At 43.9% G+C, this 25867-nt stretch overlaps 1 long non-coding RNA gene across 1 annotated transcript in view; it reads right to left on the reverse strand.

Annotated features, from left to right (window-relative positions):
• LOC128083703 (uncharacterized) overlaps positions 1–16281 on the reverse strand; it is a 75412-nt gene extending 59131 nt beyond the window's left edge. Inside the window, exon 1 of the long non-coding RNA XR_008208161.1 lies at positions 16200–16281. This is a non-coding gene — a long non-coding RNA (uncharacterized LOC128083703). The remainder of the gene's footprint in view (positions 1–16199) is intronic.
• Between the last annotated feature and the right edge of the window lie 9586 nt (positions 16282–25867).

Below are 25867 nucleotides of genomic sequence, written 5' to 3' on the forward strand. Positions count from 1 at the left end.
GTCCTTTTGAAATGTTTGCAGTACAGAATGATGCACTTCTCTCACATTTCACTTCCATTGAGGCAAGCTGCTCTGTGGCATACTGCGATGCTGGGCCACAAATATACTCGTTCTGCTGTCACCCAAATATCACTTTCCAAAAGTGCTTACAACTGACTTCAGAAAACTTGTGGAGTTAATTTACAGAATGGGAAAAGTTTTGCAAGTCATCTCCTCCTGCTGTTTCTTACTGGCACTACAACATCACCTTTCTCCATTACTGAGATTTTTTTCCATGTCATGATAAGTCTTCCAGTTTAAGTAACCTCGTTCTGCCCCAGACATTTACTTCCACACAGTCTGGAGACAATCTTCACATTTCTACCTCTTCTCTCTCTGCCTTTGTACCCATCGTGGTGAAAGATGGACAAAGTGGTCTGGTTGCTTTGAAAAGCAATTTCAGCATGGGAATCTGGATCACATGAAGAGAAATTCCCATGGACAAACCACCATTATTCCTAGACATGAGGAGTCCATAGCCAGACAACAGTGATAACAAAATGGTAGTTACTCTTCATGGTGCCCATTGCCTTGTAAAATACTTGGATACTGCTCTAGCATCTTCATTAATGACAGCTCCTTGTTGATCTCCCAGCAAGTCCCTGTGTTCTCCTGATTGCTCTATTCATTCACAGAATTAAAACTCAAATACACAGAACTTACAGCTTCTCAGCTGAGAGATCAGCACACAAGAGCACCTCTCTCATTCCTGCCAGACAGTAGCATGCACTGCAGTGGCACTGCCACCACTGCACATGAGGACACCCAGATGTGATGTGACCATCTTGTGCCTCTGCAATGACAGAATGGTCTCCAGCTGCACCCATGCCTCGTTTCAGAGCAGCTGTATCTCTTTTCAGCAAATCCCCTGCTGGCATAAGATAGTTCTGGGGTGCATTAACCAGTCTGCTTGCAGAAGTGGAACTTCTGTTCCACTAATTGCTCTAAATTCTGGTGCTTGGTGGGAACATTCCAAACACCCAACTATTCTGAAGGCAATCCTTCCCACCATGTGTATGCAGTTAGATCAGAGCAGCCCCTTACAGTCCACTAACCCAATCCTTCCTGCGTCTCACTATTTCTCAAAAAAAGAAATAGCCTTTAGGGAACTCCAGGCTGGTGAGTCTCACCTCTGTGCCTGGGAAGATCATGCAACAGATCCTCCTAGAAGACATGTTAAGGCATGGAAGGGACGATCCAAGACAGCCAGCATGGCTGTACCAAGGGAAGGTCGTGCCTGACCAACTTGGTGGCCCACTACAATGAAGTGACATCAGTGGACAAAGGAAAGGTGACCGATGTCATCTACCTGGGCTTGTGCAAGGCCTTTGACATGGTCCCTCACCACATCCTTATCTCTAAATTGGAGAGATATGGATTTGAGGGGTGGACTATTTGGTGGATAAGGAATTGGTTGGAAGGCCATAGACAGAGGACTGTGTTGAATGGCACTATGTCCAGATGGAGGCTTGTGATGAGCAATGCACCCCAGGGATGGTCTTGGGGGTGCTGTTCTTCAACATCTTCATCAATGACATCGATGACAGGCTTGAGTGCAACCTCAGCAAATTTGCCCATGACAGCAAGCTGAGTGGTGTGGCTGACATGTTAGAAGGAAGAGATGCCATCCAGAGGGACCTCAAAAAAAATCAAAGATAGGCCTATGGGCATCTAATGAGGTTCAACGTAGCAAAGCACCAAGTTTTGCATATATGCAGATGGGGAGAAGAACTCCTTGAAAGTAGCCCTGTGAAGAAGGACCTGTGGGTCCTGGTGGATGAAAAACTGAACATGAACCAGCAATGTGTTCTTGCAATTTGGAAAGCAAATGGTATCCTGGGCTCCATCAGAAGAGAGGTGGCCAGCAGGGACAGGAAGGTGATTGTCCCTCTCTACTCTGCGCTCGTGAAGCCCCATGTGCAGTACTGTGTCCAGGTCTGGGATCCACAATACAGGAAAGATGTGGAGCTGCTGGAGAGGGTCCAGAGGAGGGCCACAAAGATGATCAGAGGGCTGGAGCACCTCCACTATGAAGACAGGCTGAGGGAGCTGGGCTTGTTCAGCCTGGAGAAGAGAAGGCTGCGAGAAGACCTCATTGCAGACTTCTAGTATTCAAAAGGCAATTATGAACAAAATGACAATCAACTTTTCACTCGGATAGATAGTGACAGGACAAGGAGGAAACGGTTTTAAGCTCAAGGAGGGAAGGTTTAGATTGGATGTCAGGGGGAAGTTCTTCACAGAAGAGTGTTGAGGTGCTGGAACGGCTGTTCGGAGAGGCTGTGGATGCCCCATTCCTGGAGGCATTCAAGGCCAGGGTGGATGCAGCCTTGGTCAGTCAATTCTAGTGTTAGATCTGGAGGCTCTGCATGCATGCAGAAGGGGGTTGATGATCCTTGTTGACCCTTCCAAGCCAAGCCAGGTTACGATTCTACAATTAGCCCAGGTAGCTTGGCAACACTGGTAAAACTGGTTGAGATATCAATCCCACTGAAGTCAAAAGGAGCCTCCCATGGCCCACAGTGGGAGCAGGCTGTTGGCAATGACTGTGGAATGAGTGCTAGTTCTGATGACCCAAAAGTGTACTCAAGAACCAAGTCCTGTATGTGGCAGCATAAAACACTAAATTCCGGTTCATCGGGGCAACTCCAAGTTTACCTTTAAAAAAACTCCCGGTGTTTCCTTCAGCAGAATACTTAATCACAAATATAAGTTTCTCAAATGCCATCTCTGACCTCTAAAGCTTTTATTGATTACCTGCAAGTCCATTGCGTTGCATTGCACTTGCTCGGGCTACAAGACACTGAAGTCCAGAATAAGCTAAAAAGTCTGATTTCAAAATGAAATAAGAAATAGCCCAATTCCTGACTAAATAAATGATGTTACAATTAGTTTTGCAGTTTAGGGACAGAGAATATTGAATTATACTGTATACAGTGCAATAAAATCTCACCAAAAGAGTCTTTGAAATTCTGAAACTCCATGTGAAACTGGAGGAGACAACAGCCTTTTTCAAATGAATTAATAATGTCTGCAGAGACTAGCAGGTATTGCTGAAACTGCATGTCAACTAATGTTTCCCTCTGTAAAAAATAATAACACTGATTTAGACAATAAGTTTCTGCTAACGAAACGTAACTCCCACTTTCTCCTGGCCAGCTGTAACTCACCAAAGAGAGGGAAAAGCAGGAATTGCAACATGGAAACCCCTTCCTGGATTCCATCAGTGAGAGAGGAGGTTGTGTGTACCCTGGCCTAAACGTGGTTCCATAGGAAGCCCCACACAAACTATGAGAAATTAAAACAAAGTGCAAAAGTCAATCGTCTGGTTGCAAGATGCAGTACAATGTCCTGTTTTCCAAACTGGATGTGGATGGATTGATTTGACTGATTTTCACCAAGTGGTTCCCAGGGATCTCTAGGAAGGAGAGAAATGACTGCAGAGGCTTCCCTTCCTCCCAGCGGCCAAGCCAGGACACATTTGGGTATTTCATTGAATACAAGATGGCAGTGAGACAGGTGGGAAAAATCAGCCTGCAAGATCTTCCTCCCTGCAGGACGTGGAAACACATATGGCATTGCTGTGCATCCTTGCAAATGTGACTTGCATTAAGTGAGAGAACTAAGAAAACCTGAGCTGTGTTTCCATGCTTACTGCAGACAAGTAAGCGTAGGACATTGACAGGTTGCTACAGGAGAAGGGCTGAGCTGAATACTCCTCAAACAGCAGAAGTGCCCAGCTGGAGCAGAGACTCCATTCTATCTGTGTCCCTTAACATGGGAATAATGAGAGCGTGGCAGGGCAGGCACTGTGGCCCAGGCAGCAGCCCAGGAATACCTGAAGGTCAGTGCCAGCATGGGTGAGGACTCTCACTGCTGGGCACAGCGTGGCCAGGGCACAACTGAGCCCAAAGCTCACAGTGGGCACAGCTGCCCCAGCACTGCGTGCACCCTGTGGCTGCTGCTCTCCCCCCAGGCAGCCCCACACACTACACTGTGGAATTTTTAACCTGATACTCTGTTGTAGTAAAAGCCTGGTCTTTTTTTTTTTTCCTCTTTTATTAAAAAAAAAAAAAAAAAAAAAATTAAATACGGCCCTTGTTAAAGGGAATGGAAGTGATACAGCTGCAGCTGTGATTAACGTAGTTCAGGGTTGAACTGAATATTGCTTCTTCTATGCAGTATTTTTAATTACACTCCTGATTTTATATTTGGAGACCGTCATAGACCTGTTCTGGTAAATTGTCAAGCAACCACAAGTCAAATATGTGTTAAATATGAGAATATACTGCCATTTTTATCTGATTTGTGGTTCATTCACACTATGTTATCTACTTTTAATTAAATACCATAAAATACACATGGTCAGCAGTTTGACTTTTCATTTCCTTACAGTGTCAGTAATTCAGCTTGATTGTTGCCACCTACCATAGAATTGCATTTTAAAGATGTTACCCCTGCACGGTGCAGATCCAATATCAGAACAATTTAAACCAGTTGCTAAAAATACCTGCCGCCCACTGGGTGCAGCGCTGCCTTCAGCAGGCACACAGACCTGCAGATCTGCCTGCCTGACGAGGACAGCAGCCTTGGAGCACTGCAGCGGCCTTGGTTTTGGAGGGGGCCGTTGCACGTTTTGTTTTTGCATGAAATGCTTGTGTCATCTCCTGGGCTGATTGATAGCTTACCTTGTTCATTAAAGATACGGCTTGGATTTTGCTAGATTACCCCAGGCATTGGAAATAAGAACCTTCCTACTGGAGGCATGTTATGCATGGGCTTAAAGTTCACCACTTCATTAATAACACTCCTCAGCTGGACATTTTACATGCCAGTCTGATATATGACTGTTTAGGTGCTTTTTTTTTTCTTTTTTTTGTACTTCTTACCACTCTTTTAAAGGGGACTGAGTCTTTTTCAACTCTATTTTATTATTTAACTTGTAGGTTATGCTGTCACAATCTTGAAGTAGCCAGATCTCATTATCCTGAAACTCCTGGACAGTAACTGGACAACTTCCTTTGACAACTGACAACAATCCATTAAAACTAACAAGAGCCACAGTGGCCAAAAACCTGTAAGAAAAAGCGTGAACGTAGCAGCAACAGCATTGCAGCAGACCAAAGGCAGAGCCAATGACTCGTCTCTGGCGGTCACAAACAGCAGACACCAGGGAAAAGAGGGATAGAAAGGAGTTCCTCATGTTTGCTACATATGCCATGAAGCAGCAACTCTTTTGGTTTGTTTTCTGCCCCTACTTGATAGCTTTGTCTGATGTCCCTTTACTCACCTCGAAAGAAACAACAAGCCATTTTACCCTGTTCTTCATCTCAATGCCAGAAGTTTTTCTTTCACACCCGCTATCCTGTGCCATCACCTCTCTTTTCAAGAATTCTAGCATATTTTGTGGTTTGTCATACAAAGTCATGCTCAGCCTCATTTTCCAAACCTTTCCCAGTTCTGCTGTGTCTGAAGGGTTGGAACCGAACCAAGCATTCAAGATGTGAGCAAAGCATGGATGTCCAAAGTGCCAAATACTAGTAGCTCTTAAGAGTAAGACTGCTTTCTTTTAACAAATGCTAATCTCTGAGGTGATGCTTTCAAAGCACAATGCTATAACAGCACCATTTTTTTTCTGTGTGACAATATTCAATTCCGTGCTCATCACCACTCATGTAATGCCAGAGCTCATGCTCTACTGCTCTGGACTTTACCCATGCCGAATTTCATAAATGAATTCTTGTCACTTCATCACTTAGGGATTCAATATGAAAAAGAACTTGGTCACTTTTTGCTGCCAGTCCTTGTCTTTATTATCTCCAATAAGTTGGCATCATCTCCAAATCTGTCATCTTATTATTCATGCCACTTTTTGGTAACGCTTATGAAGATACTAATCACTACGGGCTGTAGCACAGACCTCTGTGGGACTCTGCTGTGGAACTGGCACCCTTGTCCTCTCCATTCTTTCCCATCTTTTAAACAATCATTTACCCATGAGAGAAACTTAGGAGAGTTGTTTACTGCAAGACTTTCCAGTAAGTGCTTGGGTGAAGCACTTTTCAAATGCCTTTGTGAATTCCCACAGGACCATATCACCCAAATCTCTTTGTTCATTTGCCTAGGGATTCCTTCAAAGGGTTCCTTAAGATTTGTGAGCCTTGTCCTCCCTTCTCTTTCTAGAATACAAAACTTCAGCGTTTTGAAGGATGCTTTCTTGCTTGTAATAATCTGTTCTGCACTACAATTTGTCATGTCAGCTCCCCTTAGGTCTTTATGAAGTCATTTGAAGAAAAGCAGGTGATGAGCAGGATAGCACTAAGATATTTGCAAGCTATCAACAGTTAAATTGCAGAAAACACATTTGGGGAGTAGGCTGGGGGAGCTGTATTTTGTGTTCCACCAGTGAAATATTTGATCAGCAGGCTAATTCCCAGGTGTTATAAGATCCTGTACCATCTCACTTGGCCAACAGTATGAAGCACATGGCTAAATTTTCCCACACACAAGCAGTCTTTGGCTTCTGGAATATTTTACCATGACTGATTGCTTCTGGCATAATTTAGAGGAGCCTTAATCCGAAGCAGCAGCTGTGAGCATACCAAGGAGAAAAGCCCAAACCACCTCTGCTTGGCACAAGGTTGGGTAGGCCATGCCCAGGGCTTGTAGCCCTTGTTGTGGCTTTCCCCAGCACTCTGCAGTCAGCACTGCTGGCTACCAGCTGTTCCTCTGCATCCCCTTCAGGATGCTTGCAGTCGGGACGGATGTCCACTGACCAGAACACAGATAAATGTAAACTACATGGGACAATCATTTGACTGATTTGATCAAAGGAGGGCCACAAAGATGATCAGAGGGCTGGAGCACCTCAGCTGAAGACAGGCTGAGGGAGCTGGGTTTGTTCAGCCTGAAGAAGACTGCAGGTGAACTCACTGCAGCCTTTCAGTACATAAAGGGATCCTATAAACAGGAGGGGAGTCAACTCTTTACAAGGGTAGATAATGATAGGACAGGGGAAATGGTTTTAAGTTGAAGGAGGGAAGATTTAGGTTGGATAGCAGGGGGCAGCTGTTCACCAAGAGTGGTGAGGTGCTGGACAAGGCTGCCTAGAGAGGTTGTGGATGCCCCATCCCTGAAGGTGTTCAAGGCCATGTTAGATGGGGCCCTGGGCAGACATTAAATGGAGAGAGTGGCAGCCTTGGGGTCCGTTCCAACCCAAGCCATTCTATGATTCTATGATTCTATGATTCTATGATTTGTTCTCTGTATTCACAGTGGGCAGGACAATAAAGAATGGATTGAAAGGCAATGTCAAGTGAATGTTATGAAATGCTTTCTGAAAGTGCAAATAGTGACTGGAGATCTGAAGAGCAAAAAAAGACAAGCACCTGTCAGAAATGAAATAGGTACAGTAGATCTTGTTTGGAGCTGTTGATCTCCTGATACACCTGTCAGTTCTATTATCTGTGATTTGTAATACAAATCCCATTGATTAACACAGCCTTTGAATCAGGTCCTTAGAAAACAATTACTGTCAGCAGATCCAAAAAAAACTTATTCTTAATTCAGTGTATTTTGCTGCATATACAAATGAATAGTTTCTGCTGGCAGAAGAGAAAGTTAAAGAGTTAGAGCTGTGCTACAGAAAAGGAAGAGTCCTTTCATAATCCATGAAGAAGTATCTTTCATAATTCACTCAACTGTGATCTGGGACTTGTTTCACATAAAGAAGAGGGAAGAGGGTAGAGTGGGAAGAAAAAGAACCTCTCAGATACATAAAAGAGGAAAACCAACTTCCTTTCAATTGTAGATTATCCTGGAATATGTACAAATCCTAGAGATGGAATATCTATGTGAACTGAACACCTCCTTTTTTTCACATAGCTAGAAAAGTGTTTCTTTCTCAGTTTGAGTGAAACAGGAGCTCTTGTTCCACTAGGAAACAAATGAGCAAAGAAAAAAAATGTCACATTAGCTGACTTCTCCATAGGCTCATAAGCCTGGAAGGCCTTATCTGTAGTACCTTGAGGTGACATTTTCCAAGCACTCATTTATGTATCATTAGGAATCATTTTCTCTAAGGGGAAAAAACAGAAGATGAAAAAAAAATAAAAATAATAGTAATCCTAAAAGATTGTGACAAGCCAACCCACTTTGTCTGGTTTGTAATTCTACCCAGCATTTTTTTTATCTAAATAATTGAAACCATATCTCCCTCTAAATAAGAACTTACCACTGAAGAACAGTTAGTAACACCTAAAAAGGCAAAGGGAGGGATTTGCTGCATTTTGTGCTATTGCAACAGATGTAATGTGAGGTAATGCTGAAGAATAAAATGCAGCAGATCTGATGCTGGTGCTGAGAGCCTCAGCACAGCTCAATGCTGCTTCATGAGGGCAGGAGGAGGTATGTTGTGGGCAGATCTGTGTGCCATGCCAACACTGCCTGCCTGCTTTCACAGCTCACATCTCATCTCCACAGGATAAAAAGTCAAGTTTAATGTCAGGGACTGAGAATGCCACTACAACTGTTTCCTTTCCCTGTTCTACACTCACACTTTTAAAGATGTTTCCAAAGAAAATATTTTGTTTTGTTTTGTTTTGTTTTTTACCTGAGCAGAACTAGATGGAAAATAAGCTCTTCATTTGCTAGAAAGAAGTTCTCTCAACAAGTATCTATTTTGACCATTTCAGATTTAATGAGGTGTTTCCTCAGACTCCAGAGAGTTCATATCTTCCTGACAGCTCAGGAGCACAACGGAACAGGGCCCACAATGTTCTCCCTACCTCAGGCTTCAGCAGGACATTAGAAGCAAATGCTTCATAGTATTTAAGGCCAGTGATTATGGAAAGATACACAAGAGACAGACAGTGGGGATGCGCTAGCTGTGAACATGAACATCGGTAAGAATAAATTGTGGGGAATACCTGTGCCAAAGCAGAGGTCTTGGTGACATGGCCAAAGTCTACAAGCGAGCACAGTTTGGTGCTATGCTTAAATCTTCCTACAATTTTGAAAAAAAACTCCTTTCTGACCTCAGCCAGTCTCTAATTCAGGGCTAACAGCCTCTCACTTGCAGAGCAAAGGCTGTGAAGTTTCATTTATCAGTGTGAGCAAAATGCTTGCCTGAGAGATGCTATGGAAGGTCAAGCTAACGTTTGGTCACAGCAACCATGTATTTGAAAAAGGACTTCACTACGAGGGTTCATATTTAGTGAAAACACCACTAACTAGCTTTGTCATGAGCTGAAAAGAAAATACGTTTGTAAAAGGATTACAAAGGAGAACATGAGGTAATCCCAAGATGCTTACAGTGAGTTTGACATTCAGGACCAAACTTAGACCAGGCACAACCAGTGTTCCAAAAATAACAGCAATTACATCAGAATGGATTTTGGCCCCCAGGCCAGAGAAGGGAACCTGGAATTTACATAAAAAGGAGTTCCTGGTAAGGGGGACACTTGCTCTCTAGGACATATTACCAAAGATATAACTGCCATGAAAAAAAATCTCTATTCTGCTGTAGCCAAAGTGCAAAAGAAAGAAGGCTTTTCCTAATTTGGGGCTTCCAAGGATTATTTCATTCTTCAGAACTCACTTAATGCCAGCTCATCTTTTCATAAGAACTGCATTTGCAGGTGTGCTTAGCTAGAACCTACTAGTTTCTTCTGTCTAATAAATGTCAGTGTTGAAGGCTTGCTTCAAAGATGACTGCAGTAACAAGACACTATCTGAAACATCTCTCACAGACAGGTTTGTCTCCTCTTTCAAAACCACCACTTTGTTAAGGTGTAATGGTGGGGGTGTTGTAGGGAGATCCATGAACTTCTGCTTTAAAGATGAGCTGAGACAAAGAAAAAAGTTTCTGTGGTTGCTGCCCAAAAATATTAAGATAATGATTAAACTAAAAAATGCAAATACAAAAGATGTTTTATGCTGCCAGGCAAGATCAGAAATGATATTAAAATGTCTTATGAACATTATAATATGTTCAGAGCAGGGAGGAGAAGACACAGAGGAAAACAGCAGAGAAGCCATATGGTCATAGCCAGTGGCCAGTGAAAAAGAAGTACAGAAAATACAGAAAAGAGAAATGGAAATTTGGAGATAAGGAACAGGTATTAACACACCTCTCTTGAGCACTTGCTTAGGAAGTTCTTGGGCAGGTGCCCTAATGTGTTCAGAAGTGTTATTTCCTCCTGAAACCAAGTCTGAACACTGTCCAAGGTGTTTTCCTTAAGAAGAGTGCAACAGAAAGTATTTTCCTAAGTCAGGGAAGAGTTACCATCTCAAAAATAAGTGACAGTTCTGTGACTCACTGACTCACTTGTACTGGAATTATCACTGAACACATCTGATCTGAACCACCAAGAAGGCACGTTCCCACCTCAATGCACTGAGCTTCCTTTGGAGCCACCTCTACAAGATTTGGGCAGAATTCAGGATAAGTGGGAAAAGGCAACAAATAGCCTTGCAAATCCCAATAAAACAGAATGATCCCTCTTCTGTCATCTCTCAGGACTAAAACCCACCTCCTAACACCTTCATCTTTCTACAGTGACAATCTCTATCCCCGTTCTGCATGGAAAAAAAAAAAAAAAAAAAAAAAAGTAAACTGGGAGAAAAACTAATTTTATGCCAGAGCAAATTAAGATCGTGCAAGTAACTGCAGAGAGGGCAGCAGCTGCTTCCATTCTTGGCTGCTGGTATGTTAAAGAATCCCATCCCCTGTGCACTGGTCTATTAGATAGAGATGACTGAGAGATGGGGACACAGTCTCTTCCTGCACTTGCTCCAAAAGCAAGTCAAGTGATTAAACATCACAAATATGGCTGCTTACCATTCTCACTGCGGGGCTGCGAGTACCCGAGCAGCACATCACATGTGTATGCATGGCTGAAGATGGATATCATGACATTTATTAACCATGCACATAATTAAAATCCTTTAAAAATGTCCTCAGAACAAAAATAACGCATCTTGAATTCCACAGGACAGCCCAGGCTGCCATCCTCAATGAGCTTCGTTACAGAGCTACGCAACTAAATCACTGGTTTGGAAGCAGCACTCCAGGGACTGATCTCGTATCAGCCCATCTGCCTAATCAGCAGTGAAGCAACGCATTCCAGAGCAGCACAACACACACACATTAAGGCAGCACAAGCACACACATGACGAGATGGTGAACACAGTTGGGGAATAGATCCACACTAAAACCGGCGTGATTACTGAGGCTGACCCTGCAGCCAGGGTGAGGACCCTGATGGTAGGGAAACAGCTCTGACAAGAGAACTTCGTACAAGAAAGGACTGTCTGCACAGGGATGATGTGGGAACAAGAGACTCACAAGTGCAGTTCCATTATCACGATGGCTTTTTTTTCCAGGAACAGCTGAGGATTCTGCTTCTGAGGTACACTTTTTCATAATAAAATCACGTCCTCCACTGGGCCCCCATTAAATCTGGAGAAACATATTTGAGCTCCAAACTGACTTTCCCTACCGGTTCATTTTCTTTCCACTGTGCCCTTCTGATCATTTTTTCTGAACCGTTATCTTTGTAAAACTTCTCTAATTGCTCCAGGAAAGCAGCATCACTACTGCCTGTCCACAGTGGACTTGCTTCTCCAGCCAGACTCCAGTGGTGTATTAATAGAATAACTGAAACTGGGTTAGGGCAGCAAGTGATTCCCAGTATGACAGCCCACCGGCCTTATGTGACTAGCAACAACAACCCCACGTATTGCTTCTAGTCTAAAATTAGAGTAGGAAGAAAAAGCCTAAGGAAAAAAAAAAAATAGAAGAAAAAGCCTAACCTTCCACACCACATGCAAACATCCCACCTGTAACTGTGTCGGTATATCAGGTATTCAAAGCTGCCTTCTCCTGAGTCAGTTATCCCTAATGCTGCCTGAGAAAGGAGTCTGTAAAAGAGATACAAACTTATGCATCAGTCAATATCTCCTCACATACCATCAGTTCTCCTGGACGTCTAAAGTCAGAGACAACAATATTTCTGCAACAAGCTGGCATCACAGGCAAAAAGATGGAAGGCAAAGAGGTAACCAAAGTACTGGATGAATTTTTAAGATGGTCTGAATTTTGTGATGGTCTGATTTCCCCCTCCAGTAGCTGAAGTGGATCTGAAATAGCATCAAACTTGTACCTCGTACTGAATGACATCAAAAAAAAAAAACAAAACCATCAATGATTTTCTAAGACTTTCCAAGGAAGAAAAGAAAGCAGTCTGCATTAAAGTCCTTGTAAAGCAATACTACAGAGATGCTGGAGGTTGAGGTGGGAAGGAGAAATCAGATAGACAGGGATTTGGCTTGTGGGAAGGAAAAGCAGGAGGGTGAGGTAGGCGAATGCCTGGATGTTTTTCTGACAGCAGGTGCTTGACTAGTTTGATGGTAATCCAGGTAGGCCATTGTTTAGCCAGAACAAATTTGCCAATATCTGGCAGCAGCCTCCGCCTTGCAGAGGTTTCCCAAAGCCTCAGGGACACCAGCAAGTACCCAGCCTCACTGTTCTGAGTACTACACTGTTCTGAGAACATAGGTATGGCCTGCTTCCCTGTACCCCTCCACTCCCTTAGAATCATAGAATCATCTAATCATATAATGGCTTGGGTTGGAAGGGACCTAAAAGTTCCTCAAAAGACCTTTTCCATCTTACTGCCATGGGCAGGGTTGTCAACCAATAATGTGAGACTATCCTGGAATCCACCAACATTGGCCCTAAATGCTTCCAGGGATGAGGCATTCATGTCTCTGGGCTCCAGTGCCTCACCCCCCCTGAGTGAAGGATTTCTTCTTAATATCTAACCTAAACATCCCCTCTTCCATTTTAAACCCATTCCCCTTGTCCTATCACTATCTACCTGTGTAAAAAGATCAGTTTCCCTCCTGCTTGTAAGCTCTTATCAAGCACTGAAAGATCACAGTGAGGTCTCCCCAGAGCCTTCTCCAAGCTATGCAATCCCGACTCCCTCAGCCTTTTATCATAGGAGAGTTGCACCAGCCCTCTGATCATTTCATGGCCCTCCTCTGGCTCCATTCTAGCAGTTCCAAATCTTTCTTGAGCTGGGAACAATTCCCTCCTTCTCCCTGCTGCCTCCCCTCTGTTAATGCAGCCCAGGATATCTTTGGCCTTCCAGGATGCAAGAGCACGCTGCTCTCTCATGTCCTGCATTTCATCCATCAGGACTCCCGTGTCCTTCTAGTAGGGCTGCTCCCAAGGAGTTCCTCTCCCAGTCTGTACTCATATCTAGGATTGCCCTGACCCAAGTACAACACTTTGCACTTGGCCTTATTGAAACTCATTAGGTTCTCCTGGGCTCATTTTTCAAGCCAGTCCTAGTCCTTTTGGATGGCATCCTTCCTTCTGTTTTATTGACTGCACCACTTAGCTTAGTGTCATCAGAAAACTTGCTGAAGGTACACTCGTACCACAGACTCAGTTGTTGATAAAGACATTGAAGAGCACCGGTCCCAAGGCAGACCTCTGGGGGACACCACTTGTGGATGACCTCCACCTGGATGTGAAGCCACTGACAACAGTTGTCTGGCTGTGATCATTCAGCCAATTCATTATTCACTGAACAGTCCATCCCTCAAATCCATGTCTTTCCAATTTAGAGATAAAGATATGAGGTCGGAATCTAGGTTCTTTTCACAGCCATGACTCAGGTCCTTGTTTGGACATTAAAAAATGCCATCAACCCCTCCTAGTTCAGAGCCACAATCCATACCTTCTTCTCTCTCCCACACCAGACCTTGATATCTATTGGATAGTGGGACTTCTGAGGCAAGGGAGAGGCTTCTCCATTTGCCCTGAGCAGAGACAAGCACAGTCTCCCTCATCCTGCACACATTCACCTCCTGTCAGATGGCAAGCCTGCTTATCTTCGTTTCCTGGCTGGGCCCCAGGACAGTGCTGTCTGTCTGCCTGTGCCACCATATGGGATAAGGCATCGGTCTCTCTTGCTCTGACTGCTGAATACATCTCAGACTGGTGACTTCCTCTTGCAGCCTGGTCAACTGCTCAGAAAGATCACCATGTTGGGCATCCCTGCACCCATGGCACCCCTCCACATAACAGCTAGCCTCCAGATTGCAGAGCTCCTCATAGCCAAGGGTGTGTGCAGCTCTCTCAGTCCTCTGGAGGTCGGTCTGAGTGCACAAATCAGCACAGAAAGGCTGTGAGCCCCCCTGTCAGTGTTTCTGTCTCAGCTTATCTGCCACGCCTGGTGGTCACAATGGAGAGCTCTCCTCTCGCAGTCCCAGATGACAAAAGCAGCATGCCCTGCTTGCTCTTCCTGCTTCCCATGCCAACTGCCAGCAGCACGCTCTCCTGACACACCATGCCCTGTTTGCCTGTTCTGTTCACAGCAGCTGTCCACAAGTGGACAGAGGGAGCCCAGGACGAAGGAAGGGGCTCTGCTCTTCCCAGCAGGAAGAAGCAAGACCATGGTAACTGGGAGGCAGAGAAGACTCAGCCTGGGCACAGGGAAAACCAGCCCAGTCCAAAACTGTGGACATATCCCTCCTTCCCATCATGGCCATGCTGTGAGTTTTAGCATCACAACTCATTACCTTCATACTGATGGCACAGACACCAACTTCCCCAAGCAGGACCTTCCTGCTGTCAACTACAGCACATCTCAAAGAATCTGGTGACTTTCGCCTCATCCAAATTTGTTCCACTGGAAATCTCTCACTCCGTGCACACCCCAGCCAACTCCATTACTTCAGAAGAGCAAAGCTTTTGGCTGTCATGTATCTTTCAGAGTGAGTTAGCAAGGCTGCATGCTTGCAATTCCCAGCTCAGTTTGTGTCTCCTCTCCAGCATCAGTGCACCCACGAGTCCTGTGCTGCAGCACCGCCACCAGCTCCTGCAGATCTGGAGATGCTGCTGCTGGGTGGATATGTTTATACCCGTAAAAATTAGTGTTGCAGCTCCACCTAACTTAAGCAGTTTTGCTTAGGAAATTACAGTACGTCATTCGAGTGGCTGTTCTAAGCACGGAAGAGAAAGTGGGTACTGGCAGAATGTTTTTAATTAAGCAGGAAAAAGCTAGATTAAGCTGTATCAAATGGAAAGTGTCTCTTTAATTCTGTATTGTCAATCTCCTAGGCCAGGGCATAAGGGGCTGGCCTTAAAATTCTTGTAACTATAAAGCCAGTCTCGTGACCGACCATATAGTTGATTAAACACAACTGTGGGCTGCCCCTATCAGGAAGAGCGATTTTCCCAGTGTAGCTTCCAGTCTAAAATACCTCAAGGGTAATTACAGACCGCCATCCAATGCAGAAGGCTTTGAAGTGGGAGACGGAAAGATTAGGGTGGCTGAGACGAGCCACCAGCCGCCGCAGGCCACGGGCAGCCCAGGGGCACAGCAAGGTGATGTGGAGTTGTGGCCCTGATGAAAGTTTCAAGCCACCACAGTCCTCCTTGCCTTGTGTTTGGCACACCTCACTGCTTGCAGCTGGACTGACCACAGAGCAGGGAAGTGCCTTCTCTGAGCAACTGAATTATTTATCCTGGGAGCCAATGCACAACGTGTCGCTGGGCGCTGAATGGGACTCTTTTGGCGACTGAAGGAGCAGGCACAAAACCAGCCCCAAAGCAAAGAGATCCAGCTTTTATTTCCAATTAATAACAGGTTAGAAGTAAAAACTGCTGTTAGTGACAGAACATACATAACAAGCAAAGCAACCTACATTGTTAAGAGGGCTATTTAAAGAAAGGTTAATGAATTGGATTTGAAGTTCTTCTTAGTCAAGCAGGAAACAACTAATGGTTTAAAGAGGAAAAGTGAAGCACTATTAAATGCTGAATATTTATTGTGTCAGTGACCAGTTTGCCAGAGGCTTTGAGGTGAGAAGGGAGATTCAAATCCTTTCTGCTGCATTTACAGCTACAGAGAGGGAAATTCATAGGCTTTCTCGCATGGCATACAAAGGCTCAGTAATTTGTTTGGATTAATAGCATATTGGAGAAGCATAACACTCACACTTTAAAACTAACAAATTCAGCAAGTGCGCAGAATTATCATTTAACCATTACTGTCTTCATAAAAACAAGTGCTCTTAATGCTTTGCAGTACATCTTTAAAGTGCTTTAAAAGCCAACAGCTAATTTATCCCTCCATGCCTACCTCGTGTCAAGCAGAAATTGTTATCTCCCCTTCGCAGTCCAGCGAGCAGCAGTTAGATAAGTGACTCACTCAGGGCCACCAAGTTGGCTTCAGAGCTGGGTGTGCAGTGTGCCAGCTCTGAGGTGTGCTGCTGCTCTTAGGCAACTTTAGGTGACTCATGCATGGTGTGCCACTAATTAAGGAGTCTGGGAGGCCCCTTTGCCTTCAGAATTAGCTCTTCTGTTTCATGTTGACATTTCAGCATGTGGGTGGCTCCCTCCTCAGAGCTACAGGAGAACCAGAGTTCTCCAGACAGCCCTGCTCCTCCATCCTGGCACAGCCACACAACAGTCGTAGGATACACACATGCCTGTGCAGTGCACGCCACCATCTGCTCCTGGTAGCAGTGGTGGTCTGGAGCTACCTCTAAATCTCTACATCTCTACATCCCTACACCTCTCTACATCCCTACACCTCTCTACATCTCTACACCTCTACAGCTCTATGTCACCCCAATGGGTTGGCAGCCATCCTGCCAGGGCTCAGCCACAGCTCCCCTGCACTCTGCACCCCCAGGTGTTCACATCCAGAGGTACTGAAGTCAGTGGCAGGAATTTCACACAGCGCAGAGAAGGATGGCAGAGCCAAAACATGGGCATGATTTTCCCTGAAGAGCAGCCAGGATGGTGTTAGGCTTTGTAGGTAATAGCACCCAACGAAAAGAAAGTAGTTAAATTAAGAACTGAATATGCGTGAAATGTTACCCACTAAAAAATACTCACTAGTTGTCCAGACACAAGTGTTTTAATCACATCACAGCCCTTGTCTGTACTCGACTCTTCGGTAAGGCATTGCATCGATGCTATTTTTTTCAAATATCAGCAAAAAGTCTAATTCTGTAAATCAGAGCTTGCAAAGGTAAAATCTAACCTCCAAAATAACATTTACTGAGTCTTATTTATGTGCACAATATTTTATATTAAATACCTGTGCACATATTCACTATTTGTTTAACATCCACAAACCAGTTATATCCACACTTGGACCTACTACACCTGTAGTTCCACCGAAAAAAAATAGCATATTTAAAACTCTGCAACCATGCACAATTTTCCTTGAAGGCAAGGAATAATCAGCCAGAATTACACAAATATCCTATACTCATATACTCATAGCAACCCAGTTTTTTTGATTCCAGCTAACTCCAGCAATTGCTTAATCGTGTGCATTTCCCAAATAATTTACCAGATAAACTAAGGGTTGGATATCTCTTGTGAATGTAACTAACTGACTCCCATACAAATAATATAATCTTCACGAAAAGGAAAACAAATGGTTTTACTTGCTAGCAGACATGCGCAATCATCTGAAATTCTGTCTAATTAAAGCATTAACTTTCTATAGAGACTCTGATGTTTGCTCAGAAGAGGGGTAAAGCAGTGATGTTTGCAGATATCATTTCAGTTGCATTGCTTCCAGGGAGTATTTTATTTGTACAAACCTAGAATCCTTCTCTACTCCATGTAAAAAATAGATTAGTCCCTTGATAGCCTTGAAAGTCAAATCACTCACAAGAAAATTAATAATGCGTTACAAAGTATATAAATTTTAAAAATTAGAGGCAGTAGGCTGTAATGGTCTGAAGACCACTGTCCATCCCCTCTCACATCTAGCTTCCGAGGAGAGTTTAACACCTTCTGCCCCAGCAGAGCAGAAGAGTAGTAGCAGCAGAAGTGCAGTTATTTCCTGGCAGCATCGCAGCAAGCTCCGTTATCCCCAGCCACCCCCAGGTGCTGCAGAGCTTTGGTCTGGGGCAAAGGTTCTGGCCATCCCAAGGGAAGTGAAGGCAGCACCGATGTTCCTTGGTTCCCTGCTCCCAGTGAGACCCTCATTCAGAAGATGCTCCCAAAAGACTCACACATCTCAGGGGCTCATGGGTGCCCATCCCATGCTGAGCAGACTGTGCCCCTGCAAGGTGCTCTTAGTGATAGGGTGTGTGTAGGCAATGCAATCTGATGCTTTGCTGTGCCAGAATAACGGGATGCGCCGAGTCTGAATAAAATCTGATATTCAGTAGTTCTTTGGCAATTGATTCAGCTCGTCAGTGGTTAACTGGTGTTTTAAAACTAAACAAAACAGAACAAAACAAAACAAATGGAAGAAAACGTGCAATTGCAGGATAAATACATCATGCACTGAGCAAAGCGAGGAACATGAGACATTGTGTGCAGGCCAGCCTTGTAGCAGAGCTTGCTGTAAGGCTAATGACCAAGAAAGAATTGCTTAACTTAAGAAGCAATATAACTGCAGTTTGATCTGTGTAACTAAAGTGTGCCACCCATCTTTCTGCATGTTTCCATTAGAAGTCCACTCAGGAGCTAGTCATGGTAGTTGGAAAGGAAATGGAAAGGAAGGAGGGAGCCCAGATCTCTGCCACCCAATGATGTTGCCAGATTTTGTCACAGTGCAGTGTACCACTGCAGTCCTGGGAACACCAACAGACTCCCATCCTTATTTCAGAAACGCAAGGCAGCACGAACATCTTCTTTGCAGCTGATACAAATACTCAGATAAAATAAGCGACTGGCTTTTATATGACTGTCACCCTACCAAAAAAAGAAAAAAGAAAAAAAATACAACAGAAGAAGCCCACTACATTGCATTCTCTCACAGTGAGAAAATGAGTCACTGAGCCTCCCAAATACATGGGATAATGAGTGCACAGAATATTTACCAGGGGAGTTCCAATCTGAGTTTACCCGTGGAACACTATTCAAGAATTTCAAAATTCACTATAAAATGCTCGCTGGATTTCTGTGACACCCAGAATAAGCATAACAACGTCTTTGTAATCTCTCACCCTGAAAAGGAAAGCAGTGCAGATCAGAAATAAAGGTGTGCACGTTGCCAGTGCAACTGTTATCGCTGTGCCCTTTGTGCTGAATGTTGGACTTGGCACAGCCTTGGCAAGCACACAAAGCTAAGAGAGAATGTGTGGTGACATGCTGAGGGCACCCAGCAGTTCTGCCAGTGAGTCCTAGGACTGTGCAAGAGCAGGAGGAGGGAATGGCCCCAAAGGAATCCATGTGGTCTCCTCAAATTCTGGTGCGTGCTTTGCACAAGCTGAGAGACTTTCAGGTGCTGGGAGAGCAACGTGCCAGAGAAGGAAGGAGGTGATGGCTGCTTTATGCTCAGGGCTTGTACAAGTAGGCAGGAATTGCTGCTCCTGCTGTAGCCTGCATTCAGGTGTGCAAAGCACTTCTGGCCTCAGCCCTCTGTGTAGACACAAAGCTGTATCGATGGTTCAGAGAGAAGGGCTTCAAAGCCAAACCGTGCACATAAAAAAACAAGTTGCAGTAAATTGATCTATTGATTACAAACGACTAATTATTCTGCTAATAATAGCAGAATAACTATGATTGGAATATATGTCATAAGTGTAAATATTCACATTTCTTTGCTCTTGAACAAGGTCTGTTTTTGCATGCATTCTAACTCGGCTTCTCTTCGTTGGTGCTGTACTGTATTGCAGGCAGAGTTGTCAAGCATCCTGGAGCCACAAGTATTCTTCAGACTTCTCATTAACAAACAGGCTTCCAATCTCAACATGCATTATCAAAATGAGATCTTTTCTCAACAGCTTACAATTACATATTATACATTTACATGCTTACAATTGGTGACACTATATTGTTAGATTTCAGCACTGACTTTTAACAGTGTGCAGCCTAATTATGTTTTGCATTATATTCTGAGCATATAGGAGTATTTTATTCATGACCCCACTTTATTCTGTAATTTGTTTCTCAATAAATGCAAAATAATAAAATCCCAAACCCTGGTGTGCTGAGTATTTTTATTGACCCAAGCTTTCTACTAGTAAACACAACTTTGATGGTTTCATAAGTGAAAGTTTATTAGGCTCTGTTAGTTTTAAAATACAATTGCCATGGGACTGATGTTGAAATCATTTCTTACAAGACAAACTTGGTTTTGGATGCCTTCCCAGCACAAGCACCACAACAAAAGCAAAATGGCTATCCTGAGTCATGACATTTTGCATTCCTTCTTGCAGTGGCAAATTGCAGTTTCAAGATGTAATGTTGCCTGCTACTTCTGTGGAAGGAAAACAAAAAGAAAGCACTAAAAGCCCTACTTCTGGTTAGTATTTTCAGGTAAGCCTCTCAAGCAATGAACCAAATACCATCCTTGGAGAGCCCTTACCTGGTAGGTGCCAAGTCTGTCTGTCTGTCATGACAGCATATAGATGGTGACTAATATTGCCTTTAGTTGCTTCATCTATTTAAATTATTTTTTCCCTTTTTTTTTTTTTGGGGGGGGGGGGGGAATTATCTCTGTGTCTGAGAGTGAAATACCTCCAAGAAGTCCCTCGCATCCTCTGATGAGTGTCCTAGTCCAGAGACAGAAGCTTGCAGATCCAGCACTTCAGCTAAGGGGATATTTTCCAGCACCACAAAAAGCTGTGTGTCTGGCATCAGACAAGCAGCATTTCAGTGTGGGCCACTTCCCAGGAGCCTTCTGGAAGGAAACTTGAAATGGGGACTCGAGACCACAGCGAGTGCACAACAGCATCTATATGCAGGACCTCTGAGCTGCCCAGCAATTTTGCCACTTAATCTGACCCCCCACACATTCAGAAATGGCATCCATGCCTCAGTAGACTTTCATTTTAAGCAGCCAGAATCACAGAATCATGGAATGGCTGGGATTGGAAGGGACCTCAATGTCTATCCTGCCCCACTCCTTGCCATGGGATGGTTGCTCCCCATCAGATCAGGCTGTCCAGGTCTCCATCTAGCCTGGCCTTGGGCACGTCCTGGGATGGGGCATCCACAGCTTCTCTGAGCAGACCGTTCAGAAAACTTCACATCTGCCCCCCATAGCACCGGGGTTTTCCTACATCCAAGGCTTTGATCACCTCTCTACAAAGCAGCAGGACCATACAGCCCCGGGGATGGATGTTGCTGCATGCCCTTGCGGGTCCTCACAGGCAACACATGCCCATTGGCTCCTCACTGAGCCAGCACCCCTTCCATGGAACTTCCTGTGTTCCCTCTTACCTAGGAGTGAGCCACAGCTGCTGCAATACCTGTGCTAACGAGTCCACAAGGACCCTCACACTGAAGTTCAAGGGACTGCTAGGAGAACATTTGCTAGCAGCACGCAGAGTAGGGGGGAAGATCATCCCCAAGGGAAGCAGGAGATGTGCCGTTCCCCTGCCCACTCACCATATTGTCTTCCTCCATCAAAACTACTCTGAAGGCTTTCTGTGATGCCAAACAACATGAGTGAGGAGGGAGAAAATAAAATATCCTGGTGAAAACGACCTGTCTGTTCATTTCCACAAGCACCAGCAAGACGTTCTTTAAAATCATACGCATGTAAAAAGATCTAGAAGTTGCTGGTTAGTTTGTCATATATTTTTATAGGTATTTCTGAATGGTTTTAGATTTGACATAGTAACTGACTGTTACTAGAAATAAACTGTAAGTCAATTCCATGCTTCCATAATTCACTGCCCAGGGTTGTTCAAAAAGATTTAGTGATACTTGTGATAGACAGCAAGTCTCTTGATGTTTTCATTTTCACTTAGTGCCTGTAATTCCTCAAACTTGCTGACCTCTACAGAACAGGATGGAAAAGGGCTCCAAAACTTCTTTGAAGGCACTCACTCACCAAAACATTGAAAACGATCTCATTTCACTCTTTTTCTTTCCAGGGCACAAACACCGATATGGGATTAAAGCCACCGTTGTTGTTTTTAAAAAGGCTACTGCTATTATTATCTCCATGACCGATCATGTGTTTTTAATCATTTATAATAGAACAAGTTAAACAAAAAGAAAAGTATTTTTGCTGCTCAGAACGTAAGGACTGTTGACAGATACATATCGATATTTCTCTGACCGAACGCCTTCATTTTGAACTTTAGCCTCGCTATAGACATTTCCTTCTTCTCTCCAAAAGCCAAGAGATTTATTTTAAAGGCTCCAGGTTTGCATGTAAAAATACACAAACAAGCCTGTGCTCTGGGAGTGTGCAGCTGACAAATATTTGAATGACCACATGCTCAGCTGCACCAGCATTCCCAGCCATTCTGCCCCGTGGAAGTGTCAGCACAGCATTCTGCTCTGGGAAGCTGATGCCCATGAACCCCGTCAACTGTAACAGTAGGAAGACATAACAAGCAAAACTGCTGTTGCTATTCCTCTTAATGCAGGGCTCCCAGAACAAAAGCACCTTGATAGCATCACCAGGGATCTGTCATTACAATTTAATTACCAACAACAGGCCACTGACATTTGAAACTGTTTATCAGATCCTGATCCTGCAGGTGGACCGCAGGCCACTTCTCCTGCCCACGAGGGTAAGTTCCACCTCAGTGGAGGCGGGGTGTGCACAGTGCTGGGCTGGCCTTCTGCTGGAAGCCCACAGAAACCAGAGCATGATGTGTGGCTGCCTGGCTCCAGGACTAAATGCAGCCACAGTGCATGCTAAGGACTTAGTACCGTATCCTTCAGCAAGTGGCTGGTAGACCAGCATGATTTGAACCAAACTGGACTGACCAGCAGCAAAGCCAACATCTGCAGTGGAGATGACTCCAGCTACAGGTGTTTCAGAAGCTACAGGTGTTTCACGACAGATGAAGCACGAGTCAGCTTCATACCACACAGTCACCCACACAAATCATAGTAAAAAAATCTTCACTACAAAAAAATACAGAACAGTAAAAGACAAATAAAGTATTTGTAGGGAAGGAAAAGACAGAAAGAAATTATATGAATATATTTAAACACATGTAGACATCAAGCTATTAACCAAGAATTTGATTTGGAAGGATGGAAGGAAATAAATGGAAGTAAGCTTAGGCAGTTCTTGCACCCTAACTTTAGATGAACCTTTCATTCATATTTCTTTTCTTCCTGCAGTAACCATTTAACATTATTTTATTTCTCCTCTTTTTCTAAAAGAAATTGCAGGCTTTGCACACTTAGGAGAGCAGGCAAAAATCTGTCTAGCAAGCCAATGGTTTGCTAAAAATTAATCAGAGAACAGAAGCCAGCACAACTGACATGATTCCATTAACTTTTATTTGAACATTTTCACATCTTGTCCAAACTTCGCCTTACATCTGTGAGGTTTACACCACATGTGCCCATGTGAGAGGAACTCAGTTGTGACTCAGAAAAATGATGGGAGGAGCAACTTGAAAAAAAAAACAAAAAAAAAAAAAGCACTAGAAAGCTGATGTACCTCTTGCACATTTAGCTGGAGTGGAGGAAAAGCCCTTGCACATAGACACATAAGCAGAACATACATTTTTTATGAATCGGGCTTTTCGTCTTAATTGCTTCTCATAGCATGGGCCAATTAAGAATGAATTGGCAGGATGAGGATCTTTCCCAGCTCATTTGAAGCTAAGAGAGATGGAGTTTGCTTTGCCGCAGGCTCCCATTCACACATTTGGTCAAAAAAAAAAAAAGTGAATGTCATTAAACACCTCCAGCTCATTTTATATGGGTTGAAAAGCAAAAGCTGAAGACCAGAAAGTTCCCCTTTGGCCCCATCTGTTGCTTTCAAATAAAATCAATTACAGCATCTCTACTTGTCTGAGCTTTGGAAAGATAAATACCAATAAATACAGATCTAGAACTGTACCTAGAGAAACTCTTAGGTACACAAGTCCTCCGAGAGTCCTTCCTTTTATCTATAATTGATCCTCTTCACCTTCGAAGTGTATCAAGGTCAGAGCTTAGTTAAGAATTCCTTTTAAAACATATTATAGACAGTTTTCAGCATCTGCTGTACATTTTGTAACGCGTGGGTGATTACAGACTCACAAATGCAAGGCACATTAATCCTAGAAGTAATCAGCCAAAGTGGTGAATATGTATAGCTTATAGATGCTGTAGAAGTAAAGGAGAGTCTTCCAGACAATGCTATCATTGTCTGGAATGCTATCAGATTTTGGTTGTGAGTTGGGTTTTTCATGTTTTTTTGCCTTCATACAGCCACACAAAGAATATTCTAACCAGCATGTTTTGCAGTGAGGACTGAAATGGTTTGGCCAGAACTTTGAGTTGGGGCTGGACAGTGGCTTTACACATTTCTGGTAGCTGGGCACTGGGAAAAGCTGCACTCACCAGAATAGCAAAGGATTTTACTGCAGTCCCATCTCTACTTCTCCACTTGATAAATACTGCAAGTGGCACCACTGCTGTTTCTCTTAGCAAAAAATATCCAACATACTGCACAAGAAGGACGGTTATATTACATGTTCAAGTCAAATTAGAGTGATCGTTCAGGAGTATGTTGGAAGGAATAAGAGAATCTTAGTGCTGAGTGAAGGAGTTTTCGTCTCAATTTTTCAGAAATTGAGAAAAAAGATCTTTACCTTCTGGTCTCAAAATCTATGCATCTAAGAGCTTAAAAGAGCATAAGGCCTGATTTTCCAAATCATCTCCAGCTCCTCAGGAGATTGAAGTAAATAGCATGGGTGGCACCTTCACACAGGTTGGGGTATGCCATGCTCTGACCCAGCCCACCACTCTGATGTTGCATTCACTTAGCAGTGGAAAAGAAAACGAAAGCTTGATAAAGAAAGAAGAAACCTGGCAAAAGGGGGAGGGGGGGGGAGGGGAAGGGGGGGAGGTGGAATTCTAAAATTAAAAAAGAAAGAAAACAGACAAATCAGAAAAATATCTTCCAGCACATGATAAACATTACAATGAAGCCTATAATTTTTCTAATGAAAGAATTAGCTATTGAGATAAAAGTAAAATGACATATTAGATTTTCAGACAGCACAGAAATAAAATAGTGCAACAGCCTAGGCAGTAACTATTCCATCTCAACTTGCAGTCACTAACTCTTTGCCAGGTGTAAAGGCATCTTAACAACTTCACTTAATTCCATAAGCCTATCTATAACCCATTACTGAACAATAAGCACTACTGGCTCCTTAAACAAGAGCTGAAATCTTTTCTTCACAACGTGCCTGAAAGACAAGAGGAGGGAACCACAGAGAACCCAACTGCAAGGGCTAACTAGCAAACTCTTAAACAAACAGCAAAGGTCCACAAACTTTCCAGGCTAGCCGAGGCTAGCTGCTGCTCCTGGTCTGCCTCACCACTCTATCCCCTCACTTGTCCTGCCCCAGCAGGAGGCAGCCTGCTGTTCCCACAGGGATTGCACAGCTCACGATCAGCTTCCCTCTGCTTACAGCACAGAACGTACTGCTGGGTGCCGGACAAATCTCGTGCTGCCTGCCTTGCCCTCTCACTACTGGCTCTTCTCACCATCTGCAGCAAGGATCATTTAATCTGTGAAGAATAAAAATTTCAGTGTTGGTGTATCATCAGTTATTACCTTTTATTTCTAAGCTGTGTACTCGGAAGAAGGAAGGCTTAATGCCTTTATTTGCCACGGAGCAAATGTTCAGGGGTAAAGCAGGAAGCAGCATATCCTGGTACCACTTTAAATGCTTAAACTCTGCTGCACAGGCACAGCCATGCCACAACCCCACAGCACTCACCTTCATCCACATCAACAGTGATGGAAGCACTTGGAAAGGCAGAGGCCAGGCAAGCCCTCACCCAGCCCTTCATGCCACAGAAACTCCAGCAGCACCACATCCATGTGTTCTGATGCCACCAAGCAGTAGGACC

This window comes from Tympanuchus pallidicinctus, unplaced genomic scaffold (genome assembly GCF_026119805.1).
Source record: "Tympanuchus pallidicinctus isolate F22 unplaced genomic scaffold, pur_lepc_1.0 scaffold1, whole genome shotgun sequence".
Taxonomy (NCBI): domain Eukaryota; kingdom Metazoa; phylum Chordata; class Aves; order Galliformes; family Phasianidae; genus Tympanuchus; species Tympanuchus pallidicinctus.